Here is a 14,061-nt window from a genome sequence, read left to right as displayed (position 1 = left end):
AATTTCAATATAAATTTACTGTTAATATGCTTTAAACATCGCAATTACTTCATCTTACTGACCAGTGGTAAAAAGAAAATATAATATGTCAGGAGACAGTATTTATTAGCGAACAAAAAATATTCTTGGTATAAATTATAATTCCCAATTATAATCAGTCCAATAACCTTTTTTTTTAATATCGTAAACACTAATTAAATATAATATTTGTCTTGTACTCAACTTAAATACCATATTCAGTTAGTAACAAAAAAAATCTCAAGCAATTCTTTTTAATTCAATAATGAACAAAATATACATAGTATATAGTAGTATAACTTAAGGATGACAATTTTGATTAGAGCTTACTTTGGCGAATTCAAAATTCATACAGGAAATTTTTATTTTTAACTCCGACGTGCAAGATTTATTTTTTTACTCCGACGTGCAAGATTTATTTTTTTTACTCCGACGTGCAAGATTTATCGTGCTTGTGTCAAGTGTGAACTTTCCAAGAAGCAATAAGAAATTAGTGCACCCATAAAAAGATATGGGATTTCACCCAAAGCTTGCTTTAATCATAGATTTAAATGTCTAGTTTGTCGTTTTCAAATTTTAATAAGCACCCAAAAAACTATGAATATATTAGTATGTACATTCCGTCTTATAATCATAATAACTTGCTTAATATATAGAGTTTGCTCCCGAATCAATTAAGCACACACACACACATGTGCAAATCTTACAAATGCTAGATTGTAATTATAAAAATGATAATAATGTACATAGGCTAAGGTAATATTGTTCAACGAAAACTTTATGTAAAATAAACAATTAAATCCCGGAAATTTGTTCTCTTTAACTGATTAAACTATATACTGTTTGTTGACAAATATAAATTTACAATGATTAAAAAGGCACACGCGTGCATTGAGCATCATAGGAAGTTAGAACCCCGTAACTAATACCAAGAATATATTCCTTCTGTTTCATAATATAAGATGTTTTAGAGGTTTTTTTGTTTTATAATATAAGATGTTTTTAACTTTTTAAGTAACTTTTAGATTACTTTTCTATTTTTTATTATTTATTTTATGCAGTCTTATTTATGATTGGTTGAACTTTTTTAAAGTGGTTATTTCTTAATCTGCGTACTTTCACTCAAAACATCTTATATTTTGAAACAGAAGGAGTATTTTGTTCGCCAACTAGATTTAACCCTTATATGTAATGCCCAAATGGTCAAATTATAAGGTCTGGCCAACCGGTTTAAACGGTCTGGTTCATCTCGGAAATTTAGTAATTTGGGTCATATGGTTTAGATAAAATAATTCTGAATTGAAACCAAAGTTTTAGTAAATAGAAAAGAAATTGGTAAACTTTTTAAATTTTGATTCGCTTCAAAGAACTAGTTTAACTCAAAATATAGAAGCTTTTCAGAAAATAAGAAATTCAATAAAATTAGAAATATATGGTTATCAACTCCAAGAAATGTCTGATCGGTTTATATCTTTACACCAAATTTTAGTTCGGTCCAGTTTGGTTGGTATGGTTCGGTAGAAGGGTCTTATAGAGCTTTGAAAATGTCAATGTTTTTTTTTTGTCAACATCAATGTTTACTTTTTTTTTATTTACAAGTTTCACATCATGTATATATTTTGAGTTTGTGCAAAAAAAAAGGTATATATTTAAGTAATACATATAACTAGTCCAATAACAATTTGCTCTTCAAACCTGTTTGGGAGAATAATAACTCATACATAGAAAAGGCAGAATTTCTTTTTTTCTTATTATTATTATTATTATTATTATTATTATTATTATTATTATTATTATTATTATTATTATTATTATTATTATTATTATTATTATTATTATTATTATTATTATTATTATTATTATTATTATTATTATTATTATTATTATTATTATTATTATTATTATTATTATTATTATTATTATTATTATTATTATTATTATTATTATTATTATTATTATTATTATTATTATTATTATTATTATTATTATTATTATTATTATTATTATTATTATTATTATTATTATTATTATTATTATTATTATTATTATTATTATTATTATTATTATTATTATTATTATTATCATTATTATTATTATTATTATTATTATTATTATTATTATTATTATTATTATTATTATTATTATTATTATTATTATTATTATTATTATTATTTATTATTTTTTGAAAGAAATACCATTTCATTAAGATTTCAAGAAGATTTTTTGGACATTACAAGAGATGAAAGTTAAAAAGCTGAAAGAAAACACTTTCCTTGAGACTATTATTCGATAGAGTATTTAGGATAATTGGAAGTGAGTGAACCATAAGCATAGGTAAGTTTCCTGAGGAGAATTCCTTGCTGATGGTATTCCATATTGAGAGCGATCCAACCACACGAGTCTTCTTCGGAGCTGAAGTTGTATTTCCCGATGTAGTTGGGTCTCTGACGAATAGCGGGACTATGCAGTTGAGAGTTGTGCTCCTTCTAGATAGTATAGATCAAAGCATGAAATACTAGCTTGCAAATTGAATTAAGTCTCCTATTTGTGGTGGAAAACTTAATCCAATTTAAGAAACTATCAAATGTGGATGGAGGGAGAGGGTCGAAGTATCAAAGAATCTATTCTAAAGATTCAAGGAGTAAGAACATTGGAAAAACAGGTGATTTCTTGATTTATTACCTGACTGGCAGAGAAGGCAAGATGACAGGACAGGTAGACTCCAGCGAATCAGTCTATCTCTTGTTGTGAGTCTGTCTTGAATGGTAATCCAAACCATAAACGCCATTTTGGGATTGTGTTCCTTAAACCAAATTTGACAGTCGCCTCCATATCCAACTCCCTGTAGCGCGAAAGTCAGCATCCCATAAGCTTTTATCTCTTATTAAGTGTCTTTTAACTTAGGAAACCCAGAGGGAGCCTGCTTGCGTGAAGAGGAGCCAAATTAACTTGAGGCCAAAAATTTTGGTCTAATCTATTAACCTCTTTATACCTAACCCCCCAACGGATTTAGGAGAGTAAATTGTCTCCCAAGAAAATTTTTCCCCACGAGCGGAGTCTGCATTGCTATTCCATAAAAAAAGCACCACAGATTTGCTTTAGTTTGTCCATACACTTGTTAGGGAGCAAGACGATTAACGCCCAGAAAATTATAGTGATGTTGATGACTGATTGAAGAAGCTGCAATTTGCCTGCAAAGGAAAGATGTCGATTTTTCAAGGAGTTTATTCGTCTTTTCATCTTATTTATCAGAGGTTGATAGTCCAAAGCAAATAACTTTTGAGTAAGCAAAGGAACTCCCAAATAACGAATAGGCAGGAAGCCAAATGAGAGATTGTGATTGGTTGCTAAATGGCTGATAATGTCTTTGTTGTTGCAATCAAGATATAGACAGGTTTTCTGCAATTTAATTCCTAGCCCCGAAACAGACTTGAACTGAGTAAGAATATCCATTATTGCAACTAACGAGTGTTCAGCTCCATAAAAAAAACAAGAACGTCATCAGCGAAGCTGAGGTGAGTGATAAGCAGATTGCCACACAAAAAATTCCATTTGAAACCTGTTAAAAGTGGCTGCCTTATCAAGTTGTTTTGAGAGGATATCCATGACTAACGTAAAGCGTGGGGCTGAGATGAAATCACCTTGTCTTAAACCTTTATACCCTGGAAAATAACCAACTAGCTCCCCACTGAATCCCACTGAGTAGGAATGAGTCATGAACAGGCTGATAACTACTTAATAAACTGAGCAGGGAGATTATAGGCCTCGAGGATGTTGGAAATAAAACCCCAAATCAATATTATTAAAAGCCTTAGACAAATCAATTTGTAGACATCCTCTAGTCATAATTCCATCTTTGTTAGAGTCAGTGACTAGTTCAGAGGCTAAAAGGACATTTTTGCATAGGAAACGACATGGAATGAGAGTGACTTGGTTTCTTTGAACCGACTGTCTAGTGAATCATTTAAGCTTGCTTGCAAGAATCTTACAGATTACCTTGTTGATGGTATTTCAACAAGAGATAGGTCTAAACTCTGTGAGAATCTCTGTTGCGACAGTCTTTGGAATGAGAGCTAGTATAGTTGCATTCACTTGTTTAAGGAGCTTACCAATTCTAAAAATTTCAAAAACAGCTTCTATGACAGTTGGTCCCACAATTCCCCATGAGCTGATAAAGAAATCCACTGTGAATCCATCCGGTTCTGGAGCTTTCCTTCTAAGCAATGAGAAAAGAGTGGAAGTTACCAATTCTGGTGTAGGGATGGTAGAGAGAGTTGAAGCCATTTCCTCAGTACATCTAAAAGGATGTAGATCTTGAATCTGTTGAACTGTAAGAGATTCGACCAGGGATTTTTTGGTTCTAAGCAACCGATGATAATAGTCAACTATCATATCCTTTAGAATCCCTTTGTCTGTGACCCTTTCTCCATCCTCATCAATGAGCAAAAAATGGGATTCCTTGCCTTGTGAGCCTTCGTAGAATTATGGAAGAAGCGGGTGTTGGAATCTCCGTCTGATCATGAGCGAACTCTTGATTTTTCTGTGAGAAAAGTTTCATCTGCTTTAGAAAGAATAAATCAACACTGTCTAGCCAATCTTTCCTCTTAAAAAAATTGAATTTGATGAGGATAAGATTTGATTATGGATATTATTGAGAGACTTCATAACTTTTGTTGTCCTTGTTTAAATGTTGCTGAAATGGATACGACATAAAGCCTTGCAACCCATCTTCATTGCCTTGAGCTTTTGACAAAGTGAGAACATACAAAACCCAGTAGGACATGCATATTCTAAGTTGATTCGACAAGAGAAGGATAATTTGGATGAGTTGTAAAAAGGTGTAGAACTTAAGGGAACCTTCTTCATTTCCACAACATCTGATGTAGCAACTAGGATGGGGGAATGATCGGATCCTTCTGGCACATCATATAGAGCATTAGATTGAGGGAAGGATGATATCCATGCATCATGAACAACAGTTCTGTCAAGCTTACAAGTGATTTGATCAAGAGGCCGACTATTGTACCACATATGATTAGTCCCTCCACTTACTAAATCTAGGAAATCGCATGAGTTGATACAATCTTGAAATTCAGACATACGGTGTAAGGGTAAGAGGTAAGGATGGAGTGAATAGTGGTCTTCTGCTCATAATATTTAATAAAAATCTCCATGAAGCAGCCAAGGATGGATTTTTTGAAGACTATATTGATCCACAAGAGATAACTTGATATGTTTTGTTGTAAATAAACACCTTAAAAGAAGGATCCCAAACTATCATAATTCTCCCATTGAGAGCGAGAGGGAGGTAGTTATAATCATATCTCCAACCAGGGAAGGTAGAAGCCAAAATTGAAGCCGCATTGTCTTCTTGAACATGAGTTTCCAAAGTACCTCCTATTGAAGGCCTATTAGACTAAACCCATCTCATGGGTTCTTGTTGTCGATGGGTTGTATTCAAACCTCTTATATTATAACAAAATATATTCATCATCATGAAAACGGAGGGCAAAAGGATTAAAGAAGAGCTTTCAAGCATGATGAAGATGGGGACGTCCTTGAACACGAACCTGTCCTCTACTGGAGATCTTGGAATTCTTAGCGTTTTTTTTTTAGGTATAGGCATGCAGTGTGGTGATTAGTGGAAAGGAGAACGCCCTTGATGATTGATGTTTCTGCGGGCTGCTTGTCTTTTCCGAGATTTGAACCAGATGTGGGAACAATCATTTTCTATATCATATCCGAGGACCTTGCTTCCTGACCCTTTAGGCAAAGTCTTTGCTGAGATGACTTAGATGATTTTGATCGCCCTCTAACTACTTGCCATTTATTTGGTGAATCACTCAAAGGATAATCTAGATACTTATGCGTTGTTGTAGGAGGGGACACTGATTCCACATCAATAGAAGTTGATTTTGATGGTACATGGCTTACATGGATCACAAGATCAAGAACTTTCTCAAATGAATTAGTAGGTATCGGAATTCCAGCAACCAGATGCCCCTTTACCTGCTAGGTAGAGTTCAAAACCTTCTTCAGTTGAACATTATTGTCTATGGAGGTCTCTGGGGTGAGGAAGAAGAATCATTTTCAAAACTAGTCAAGTCCTTTGGGATAGTTGGAGTAGTGGTTTCTTGAGTAGAATCTCGACCTTAATTCTTGTATTCATGGCAAGAGGAGGGACCTGATATTTTTCGGTATGAAGGGGCTCACCAATTCCTGAAGCAATGGTGCTTAAACCTAGAAGGGGGTATAACTGTGGAGGTACATCCTTGAGAATAACCCATATTGGGAGAGAAACGAGCTTGAGTGGAGTAAGAAATGTTGTTGGAGACCAAGGTGTAACGGTGAAAAGGCAGTTACCCGCTTTCCAACATCCAACCTCTAAAACCCACTTCTTAGTTAACTCGAAGGGAATGTAGATGAGAACAAGGCCATTGGGGAGACATCTTATATTGATTCTACACTCCTTTCCCTAAATCGGATTAAGATCCAAAAATATTTTACCTGTTGGGGCGGGTTGCCATGGAAGTGAGCCACAATATGACCCTTCTAGGTATTTGATGCTTTGAGTATGCCAGAGGCAGGAGCTCGAACCCGTGGAGTTTCATTTTCGGTATAGATGGGTAGACAGCTTTTTTGAGGTTGCGAAGACTAGGATTGAATCTCTCAGCCCACTGGAGCTTCGTATCATCAATTATTAGTAAGTCTTCAGCATAACTCTTTTGTAAGTAGAGGATCAGTAGGAGTTCCAGAGGATTCAAATTGGACAGTTAGAGTTACCTCAGTTGTCGGTTTAGAAGGAGGAGCAGAGACCAAATCGTGGCCAACAATTAGAAAAATGGAAACTTCCAGCGACGAATGAGAGGGAAGATCTGAGGGATACAAGGGATCTAAAGCGGCAATTGCCATGGTAGAAATGAATATGGGGAAGAAAGGGGAACATTAGCGATGGCGGTGTGAGGCCTAACCGTCGGTCGGAAGTGGATAGATATAGGGTTTCTTTTTACCTTGCACTTGGTAGTCCGTCTTGATTGCAAGATCGTATCAGGGAGGATCGTCCAACAAATATTTCTTTGATATTTAGGATTATTATTTCCTTTTTTGGGATTATTATTTGAAAATTAGTGAACAAATCCATCCAATTGCTAGAGTCATGCTAATAATAATATTTTTATTGATTATAGTAAATTCCAAAGCAATTTAGCATCATATATGCGATTTAGAGTTGATGAAAAAGATAAATAACAAAAAATAATACATAAAAAACCAAGAAGCTATATATTAGTATATATTAATGGAGGAGCTTGAAGCTTAGTTTTATTTTCACTCTGTTTTACTATGTTATGTTTCTGCAGCTCTATTCAGCTCTATTTCAAGAACCTTGAGTTTTGTAAAACTCCTCTCTCTATTTTAATATAATTGGAAGCGTTAAAAAAAAAAAATGTTTGCTAGAATAATAACTCGATACATTTAACTTTCGTAGTATATTCAGAATTGATCCACAAGGACTAATAGTGTGTTAGAGATTACGAGACTCGTTACTAGCTTAATCGGGAGTATGATACTTAGTTATAAACTGTAAATAAAAATGCAAGAGAAATAAACTATTTAACTTATGAAATAAATAATTGGGGTCATAGGATAATTCATAAATCAATGGGTTAATGAATAAATAAAAGAAACAACTCAACAACTAAATATCAGTAGTATCGAATATGAGCACAAGATTAAATGTTTTCTCTTAAGGACCAAGTTAATCCGATTTTTTGTAAATTTTTGTAAATCCGATTTTGTGTGTTTAAGAACCAAGTTATATGCTTCTTTCAAGTTCAAAGATATCATTTATGATATAGGTACTAGTTAGATAAATTTGAACACGGTGATTTAGACAAAGAATGGAGAATAATACTTACATAATATGTATCATCCTCTAATGATGATTCAAAAAATGATGTGGAGTTGGTGTTTTTTTTGAAGGTGGAAGAAGTTCAAGTCTTTTCCTTGTGGTGTTTATAAAGATGTTTCAAATTTTCCATAGCAAATTTGACCTACAGTATTCTTCAGAAATACTTGCATCCACTTTTTCTTAACGTGATTAAAAAATTTGCTCAATTAATCTCAGATCTAAAATAGCTCTCGTAGCTAGGATAGTATTGTAGTTATATATTTACTTATCAAACTTTAACTGCATATTCATAATCATCTCTTCTATTCTAAAATCACCACGCTGCTTTTTTTTCCAAAAGACATTCAATTTTCACACTTGCAAAATATACACATTAAGTGAATAAAATTACACCTGAGAAATAATTGCAAATGGTACTAAAAGGCTCTAACAAGTCACAAATTCTTTATCCACAATCTCAGTCATCTTCAGAATGCAGTGACTTGTAATTTTGGTCACATTCTTTCAAATTAGCAAATGTCTTACCAAACTTCAAAACTCTAGTAAGCAAATCACAAGTCGAATTCCAACATGTAGAACATATAAAAATAATCACACCACCACTTTTAATTCTTACACTCTCAACACATGCTGTAAATACATATATTTTTTTGATGAATCAAATTCTTTGACAAACATCACACTTGCTCTAAAACTTTTTAAAAGATTAATAAGTACTGTTGATCTTTCTTGCACAATAAGGTTCAAAATATATGCATAATATCTAACATAAAAAAGCTTCCCACCACATTTCAATCTATTACGACCACTAAACATTAGTAGCATTATTCAAAGTCAAAGAGAATATCTTCTTCTCAAAATTTCATTCTTGAAAGCAACTAAGAACTTTATTATAAATTTTTAACAGTATGTGAAGGCTTTATATTAAAATCATGTTGTTCAATCTCAAATTATCATCAACGTAACGAGCAGTTAAACATATAAACCTTGTAACAATGCCACGAGTAGGTTGAGCTTCATTTTGTGTTGTTAATTGAGTTTCAACCTCCTCATTCAATGTCATATACTTATTCTTAACATTCAAAGCTATCATTGGTTTTAGTGATTGCAAATCCATTTTATAAGGAATGTGATCATTTTATGGACAAAATGTAATTGAATTCAAGTCAAAGAAGCTAATTAAGACTGATTAGCACCAAAAGAAGCCAATGACGCCCAACTATTCATATACTTTAGGAGATGAAAAATGCCTTATATTCTGTAGGAGACGGAGAAGGTTATCGTCAAGTTTAACAACACTCATTAATTAATTAGTCATCACATGAGGTGCAAATTCATGTAAATAGGTCTGATTAAAAACTTATTCGATTATTTAATTGATAAAATTGAATGAGTAAAAACACTGGACTAAGCAGGACAAAGAAGTCCAAGCAAAGTAATGTTTGACCCAATATTGAAATTTTCCTAAATACTATATTAATGTGGTGTATGCGGAACACATGCAAAACAAATAGATTATGATTTTAAAACGTTATCTTTTCTCACAGTTTTGTCAAATTTGCTGAATCTGAAAACAAACTAAAACAATCATAAGAAAAAAAGAAAAAAAAACATGCGTCACACCAAAACAAACCATGCCCATAACCCTATAGCTATATCCACACCGTGACCAAACTAACCCATATGATATTGTATATATCTACACACGCATATACATTTATAGATTCATAGGCATATCACATATTCACATGCGTGTGTATGTGCTTTGTTAGAATCATAATTAGAAACAATATGTCACCAAACTGTATAAATTTTTTCGGCTATTGGTCGAACATTTCATGACACTTATGAATCTGTTAACGTGATGTGTATACCCAATAGTTACATTATTGCTCGTATTTAAGATCATCAAGAAATTAGCATAGAAATTGTAAAATGCATAATTTATTTAAGGTTTTTTTTTAATTTATATATATATAAGTTATTTGGTTATTATATACATATGTAAACTGTGTACATTATTCAATTTCTTTTTTTTTTGGAACCAACGTGTACATTCATTTTTATGAATAGAAAAACAAATTTCAAACAGTGCTCTCAGCTTTTCCCCATTAGTCCAACAATGCCATCATCATTCATCGTAACATTTTCTGAATACTTTGAAACTTATTGACAAAAATTATTAGTTTTATTAGTGTCACAAAGGAAAAAAAAAAGGTTAGTCATGATTATGATCGATCTCACGGCGGATATTTTCCTTGTGGCCCCAATAAAGTAGGGGCCCTGAGGTGTATTTCTACTTCACGTGGAGTTTCTTCTACTTGATTATATACACCACCATTACTAATTTACTAAACATAATTATTTAAAATAATTAATTACTGAACTTTCACCTCTACGCTTATGTGAATTATGTTTTCATACTCTACTTTTCAGGATATATAGACTTATTAATTGTTTGCAAAAAATACTTAGGTTATTAATTAACTCATAACATTTGTTAAAGAAATATTTTTCTTACGTTATAAATAATTATCTAAGTATATGTCTTTAACAAATGCTAGGTTATTAATTAATTGATAAGTATTTCTTAAAGATTTAGATAAACATACAAATCATAAGAAAATTAAATCTAAATTAGATTTAGAACCATGTTTAATTTTTAATGGATTACACATGTATTTTTTGTTTTACTTACAAATTTTATACGGTGTAATTCTGTTAGAGTATAATGTATATATGGTTTTTTTAGTCATCGATCGGTTCTTGAACTACAAAAATAATTCTCTACCGTTCTAACAACTCGAAATCGATTTGGGGGAAAAAGAAGAGGGCAACAGTGTCTTTAGTTCCCTCTAATTAACCACGTGTAGTTACAGTTTAATCCTAGTTAACATTTCCGCCATTAGAGTTAACAGTCGTTATGTCGTAAAATTGAATATACCATTATTAATAAAATGAAGGTTTTTAAAGACAACAGAAATTAAACCATATATTTTTTTGAGAATTTAATAACTATAGGAATTAAATGGCAAAAAAAAATTAGATGGCGTATTTTTCGGGTTTTTCTCCAAAATTTAAAAAATACGAGGAAAAACAATTTTCTTTTAATTACATGGTGTAAGATATTTTAGGAAATTGTTATTTTAACTAAATTATGATGTTTTTGGTAGTAAACTATGATGTTTTGGTAGTAAAATACTAATTCTATAAACTAAAAAGGCCATGACCACAATCTTTCAATTAGCGTTGAGGTAAGAAATATCTTAAACGGAAACCTGTTGTTTTCTGAATTAAAAGAATTGCTATATATATATAACATATCTAAGCAATAATACAAACTAAAACCTAAAAAAGAAATCAAAAGGGGATATTCATCAAGTAATTAAAAAAAAAAAAAAAAAAAGCTCCTTCTCTTATTAGTAGCAACTAGCAAGAAAATCACAATCTTGTTTGTTTTTATTTCCATATAATAGTTCTAAAAGAACGTTACACGTTCTCCAATTTGCTGCCAAAAAAGAAACTCTACCAACCGTTACATATCACACTCAACTCAGTTGAGCAAGTTTTACTATTAAAAAAAAAACTCTATAGTAGATAGATTAGCTTAAATCATAAGTTCAAATGTATAAATCATAGGCCAGTGGTTTGCGTACTTAATTACTATTAATTTCGTCGTACTAGAGAACCTTCTAGCTTATATAGATATCATTGTCTTTGTATTATTAACGTTATTATTTATTTTTGGTTCATCGGAGGTTTTAGACCCTATAATACAAACTAGTTAACACTCGCTATAGTACAAACTAGTTAACACTCGCTATAGCTTACTGAATTATCAACAATAACAATGATGTTTGTTAAAAAATAGCTGATAGTACGAATTTTGTTTTATATAGGTTTGGTTTTTTTATGGACGGACGTTTCATACGTAATTTTCATATATCAATAAAAACAAAAACAAAATATATATAGTGGAAGAAAACAAAATAAATGAGGGGTGTAGTGTACTGTGTAGTAGAGTGAGTCACGAAATGGGGTCTGCAGAAAGAAAAGAGAAGACTGCAAGTTCGAATTATTCCTTCTTCCGTGTGTGTTATCATTTTGCTTTTATTATTATTTTCAATTTTTTACTATAACCTTTTTTACATGTTAACATTTACTATTTCTCGCCATAGTTTTATAGTATGTATGTTATATGCATATAATATATGTATATATGTATACAATGGCGTTAGTGGTGGTGGTACTATAACGGACCACAAAGAAAGTGGCCATCAAGCTTGATCAGCAGCTGCAATCAGCTGACACATATATGAGATCTGTTTATACATACATATCCAAAAAAATCTAATTCAAATAAATATTTGCAAATTGGTCACAAAAATAGTAAAGGATGTAATCATGCCAAGTCGTGGTCAAGTCGTTTTCTCTATTTTAATTAAACCCAATTTTTGGAGATCTGTAATTAAGGAGCAACTGGGAAAGTAGTAGTACTTTTTAACGATGTTCATTTGCAGTTGCAGGTAATAATACTATACGTTTTGACAATCACACATCTGTCAAACGATTTACGATTTTTACCACATCGTTTAACAAACATCAACCCTCCTACATTAACCACATCTGTCAAACAATTTTAACCAGATTTAAAAGCCTCATTAATCATTCGATAATGTCAAAAATCGACTCTTTGTTCGATCGCCAAAGAGCAATCCAAAGTCGATTTTCGTTATTATCGATATTCAATTGGATTAAGTATATTAAAACGGTTACATGCCCTTTCAAATGACATATTTCGAGTTTCAATTAATCCATTCTAATATGCCATACCCCTTTTACCAAATAAAAAGTGCTCTTCGACCATCCATAGTTCAAGACTTTCTCAATACAATAAACATTCTCCACTCAGTGTTTACATCATTTGCATTTATGTTCCCGTATGTCAAAAATTAGATTTTCAATATAAAGAGAATACATGTAAAATCGTCACTCCTTAATTTTATAGATACAGATAAAATCATATGTTACAATAAAATGAATATGTGTAAAATCGTCTGCCGTTGATTTTATAAATACTAATTAAATCATACATTACAATAAAGAGAATATATATAAAATCGTCCGCTGTTGATTTTATAGATGCGTTACAAACTTACAATACCATACTTTGTTTTCTGTTTGTGAACGTTACAATATGTGTCGTTTGGAAAACTAAAATCTAAAATTGTTATTTATGAATAATAAAATAATAAAATTTTATAATAAAATTTAAAATTAGTAATATAATGAAGTAGGAGAATAGAATAAGAAACTAATTAATTAATTGATCAATAACAAACCATAATTAAATAGTTGCTGCTGCGCCACAAAATCAAAAACACATTATTGTGTGTGGTTATCAAAAAGAAGAAATTTGTACTTAATGAAACATTCATTATTAGGAAAGTGTAAAAAAACAAAACTATACTATTTCTTATATAGTATAGAATAAAAAAAGTTTAGTAAAGTGGAAACACAAAAGAAAAAAAGAAAGTGAAGAGTAAAAGAAAGAAGAAGACTGATGAATGCTGAGGCTGCGGGTGGAGAGAGAGAAAGCTCCCTTTACACGTGATTTTATAAAGAGAGAGAAGAAGAGATTAGGCATGGACATAAAAACCATTTTCGAATACCCAATTCGGAACCCGACCCGAAAAACTGGGTACGGGTTTGCCTATAAAATTCTATTGGATTCTATTTTCTAATACCCGTAAGTTCGGGTTAGGGTCAGGTAATACCCGATATCCGTTTGGATACCCATTAAATCTGAACATATAAACATATTTATAATATTTATTATTAATATAATACAATTACCTCATAATTATGATTATAATTTTGAATAATTCATTTAGTTTTATACCTAAATATCAAAAATAATCAAAATATCTAAAATATTTTGTTATATAAGTCAAAATTTAACTAAATTTATTTAAATTTAATTATATTTTTTTGGATACCCGGTAATTCGGATACTAATCGGGTTTTAAAATTTGTAACTCAAACCAACCCGAACCCGATAGTATCCAAACCGAACCGAACCCATATATCTAAAAATACCCAATGGATTCTATTTTTTTAAACCCGTTTATCCG

The sequence above is a fragment of the Camelina sativa genome, chromosome 18 (assembly GCF_000633955.1).
Source record: "Camelina sativa cultivar DH55 chromosome 18, Cs, whole genome shotgun sequence".
In the NCBI taxonomy this organism is placed as follows: domain Eukaryota; kingdom Viridiplantae; phylum Streptophyta; class Magnoliopsida; order Brassicales; family Brassicaceae; genus Camelina; species Camelina sativa.
The sequence above is the reverse complement of the archived record's forward strand: the minus strand, read 5'-3'. Positions refer to the sequence as shown.